Source organism: Rhinolophus ferrumequinum, chromosome 24, assembly GCF_004115265.2.
Source record: "Rhinolophus ferrumequinum isolate MPI-CBG mRhiFer1 chromosome 24, mRhiFer1_v1.p, whole genome shotgun sequence".
NCBI classification, from domain to species: Eukaryota; Metazoa; Chordata; class Mammalia; order Chiroptera; family Rhinolophidae; genus Rhinolophus; species Rhinolophus ferrumequinum.
The window spans coordinates 24,247,466-24,251,637 of NC_046307.1; positions in this window are offsets into that span (position 1 = coordinate 24,247,466).

Sequence of the window (4,172 nt, forward strand, 5' to 3'; positions counted from 1 at the left end):
TTACCCAGACCTGGGAATCAAGCCAGATTGAAGGTCATAGGACCCAAACTTCAACTGTGAGCCTATCCTGAGATTTCTACATGAGCACTGGAAAGACAGGGCTTCTTATTTCCACTAAACTCAAAACTGATGAGCTAGCACGCAAAATCTTAATCTTGTAGAAGCCATTTGGCCAATATGAGGGAACAGGACTTGCTTGGGACAATAGAGTTGACCGATGGAGCTACCATCGAAGACCACAGAGCCAAGAAACGGGAAGACACTGGTCCTTATGCTCTTACTTGATCCCCGGATCCAGTTGGGACTTGACTATTCAGCCACCTGAAACAATAAAGTCCCTCTTTGCTTTCAACAGAGTCTTTACTTGTTGTTGTTTTCACTTGAAACTGAAAAACATCCAAGTCAAGTTGCTCTCAGGGCTGCCATACCCTCACTTACCCCAAGTAATGGAAACATACGGTCATATGGGCTGGCTTTAGAAAATTCTTTGTGTCTAGCTAAAATGTGTCTTCTTCTTTACACCCATTGCTCCTCTTCTTTCATTTGGAGTCAGATGAACTATGCCTGGCTGTCCATATAGACAGCCTGTAGATATTTGGATATTATACGACCCTCTCTCCCTCGCTCACCCCATGTGGCCAGCCATCCTCTGTGTACCCCCGGCCCAGAGTTTCTTATACACTAAAACTTCATTCTAAACTCTAAGCTTGCCTTAGCTAGAAAACATTTTTAATAAGAGCATCTTAAAATGACTGTTTTTGTTATGTTGTATCCTTGTTGGAATTAAAATTCAATTATTTTTAGGTGTTTATACACAAGTTTAACTTTTTTCCTTTTTTTAAACTTCTCAATCTGCTTATAAAGTGTACGTACTTCAATGGGGAATGACTAATACATTCCATTTATACAGAACAGTGCAATCCCACTTCTCCCAAAGCAACATGGAAACAGCTGCCCAACCCACTCACTTCATTTTTCATGGGATGAGAACAGCTGCTGAGTGTCTCATAAACTTCTAGGGCAAGACATAAAGAAATCGCAACAGAAACCCTTTCAAAGCAGGAAGTGTTTGTTCCCAAATCCTTGAAAAATAATCTAGAGAGTATAAAACCAGGCAAGATCTTAAAAGTTAGCACATGAGTTCCAGAGAAGAGACTTTGCTGAAGTCAGAAAGCGACGGCAGTGGCTCTCTGATCTGAAGACCTTCACATTCTTTCTGTTTTGTTGCTCATTTCACACAACAGTGTACAATAAATTATCAAGCAAATCGTTCAGATCATCACATACATTGGATCTGAAGGAAGGAGCTAACCATAACCACATGGTCTGTAAAAATAATAAGTGAAATGGAGAGGCAATTTGTGAGGCTGGCCAACGGCTGAGATTTAGCCAGGAACTCTAACTCAAGTGTGCCTCAATTCCTAATCTAAACAGTATTCTAAGTACGATGAGATTCTATGAACCAAGAGAAATTCTATCAGAGTCAAGTTCCTCAAGCAGTCATGCAGACATAGATTACCAAACAAACATAGATTTACCAAACAGGGTCAAGGCACTGTGTTGAATCTATTGTGTACGTTTTGGAGGCAGAAGGTATGAGAATGATGCCTGGTCTCAAGAAGTTTATAAACTCTGAGGAAGTTCCTAAGATATGTATAGATAGATAGATAGATAGATAGATAGATAGATAGATAGATAGATAGATAGACAGATAGACAGACAGACAGACAGATAGATAGATGTAATTTTTTTTCCAGTGTTAACTACCAATAAGTATAGTGTCAGGCGTACCTCATCCTCTCTACTGCAGTCATGGGGACCCTTTTTGTCCCCAGAACACAGCAGACCACCCTGGCCTGAAGTTTTTGGTAAATGTGTGTTTGGATGAAAAGCTGAGTATCATAAGTTATGACCTTAAATGCTATATCTCCTATTCCTTTTATTTTTTTCAAATACTACCCATCTTCAAAATCTATCCCAGTGCCCTGCTCATCTACAAAGCTTTCTTTGGAGTCTCCTCTACTGACATTAACCTTATAACATGTATTACTGACATATATTTTTGGATGCTTAAAGGGAATGCTGGTTAATGGAGTTACGTAACTGCTGTCTGTGTTAGGGCTTACTTCCCCAGCTGGATTGAGCATCTGGGAAACAAATGCCTTACAGTTTTATTAGTTTCTAGAACAGCACCACGTAAGTGCTCCAGGTATTTCAAAGGCAGAAATGAGAAAATGCCACTTCCATTTGAATCTCCATGACCAACCGAGTCTATTCCAAAAGCCTTTTCCTGCTAGCCATCTAAACTCAGTCATGACTGAGTTACTAGAAAATGTACCTTAAGGGCACAGGCTAACTTTTATTTAAACTTTGCCACAGTTTCCCTAGATAAGGAAAACCCCTTGTTTCACTTACTTCATTCACTAATAGCCGGTAGGATGTGTGGGGATGAATGGAATTTGGTGATAAGAAATAATTAGAATCAAATTAGTCAAAACAGTATAATATTACCTGATATTGAAGCACAACACATTCCAGAAAAGGATAGCCTAAACTAATAGAAGAGCAGCCACTGCAAACTACAGCCAGTTCATTAATTATCTTACCTGAAAATGCAAGAAATTCCAGCAAGGAGCGTGAGAGATTTTCAGTGTTGTCAATGAATGTGTGGAGTCCATGCTTTGAAGAATAGTTAGAGAGCTCAGTCAACTGTAAAAGGGATGGCTAAGTAGTTGAAGAGGAAGGAGAGGGCTAAACTGTAATGATCCTTAACGGAACCTTACTTACTAGGCTACTAGTAAGATATATATATACACACACAGAGAGAGAGAGAGAGAGAGAGAGAGAGAGAGAGAGAGAGAGAGAGAGAGAGAGAGAGAGAGAGAGAGAGAGAGAATACACACACACACGATGACAAAAAAATCTAAACACATTTTAAGAAAGGAAAACTGTATTAAAATTATAATACTCAATATATACCGATAACAAAAGATGAATAAAGTCACGTTTGACTTCTGCAATGACAAGCAGTGCTCAAAGTGGTTACCATCAGCATCCAGACACTTCTGATTATGGCGAACTACTGCTTGAGCAATGTTGACCAAAGTGTCCACCTGTATACATTTTTTTGGCACCCTTAATATATGTATGTGTATATATGTGTCAAATATATGTGTGAGTGCATTTCCCCCCCATAATATTGTATGACTTGCAGCCATAAAAATAAAAGAAAGGGTTTACATGTTTGATCACTTAGGTTCTATTGGAATACCCACTTTGCAGGTAAGGAACCTACCTGGAGAATCTCCTCTTAGGCAGAGACAAGTTTTTAAGAAGACATCAGCCAAGATTAATGCTTGTGAACTGCCCTGAAAGGAATGACCTTTGTGGAGTACTTTTATCTCTTTTTGTTCCACTTCATCTCTGACATGATTAACATGTTAACTGAGATAGAGTAAGAAAGAGAACAATACAATGGGATCCAGATCAAAACTGAATGCTAATTCGATTATTGAATGGCAACATGTATTTGTTCTAAATGAGTGGCTCTATCTTATGTAAGTGGCCGCTCTTTGCAGACTCTCACCTGCTCAAAAGAACATCCCTGGCTATAAGGCCATGCACATTTCAATCTCTCAGGAAAAAGAGTCAAGACAGTGTAGTTTACCTGAAGCCTTGTAGCAAGTAAAATCCTCACCAGCCTTCTTTCCAATTCACACATGTCCTATGTTCCTTTCTGCCTCTTAGCCTCTGCACACGTCGATCATTCAGTCAAAATTGCTTTCCCATCAAGTTGAATGACTATAGAGATTATGATTCAAACCAGAAGAATCTTGATACTGAAAGGTGATGCTAAAAATTACAATTTATATAATACTGAAACAATTATTGACCCTAACATTAGTTTTACTATATTTATGGTTCTATTCTAAAACTATTTTCAAAAATAAAAGTATTTCTTAAAACTATTAAAACACCCAATGGCATTTTTTAAAGAAATAGAACAAAAAATCATCAGATTTGTTTGGAACCACGAAAGACCCCGAATAGCCAAAGCAATCCTAAGAAAAAAGAATAATGCTGGAGGTACCACACTCCCTGACGTCAGCTTGTACTACAGGGCAACAATAATCAAAACATTATGGTATTGCAGAAAAACAGACACACAGACC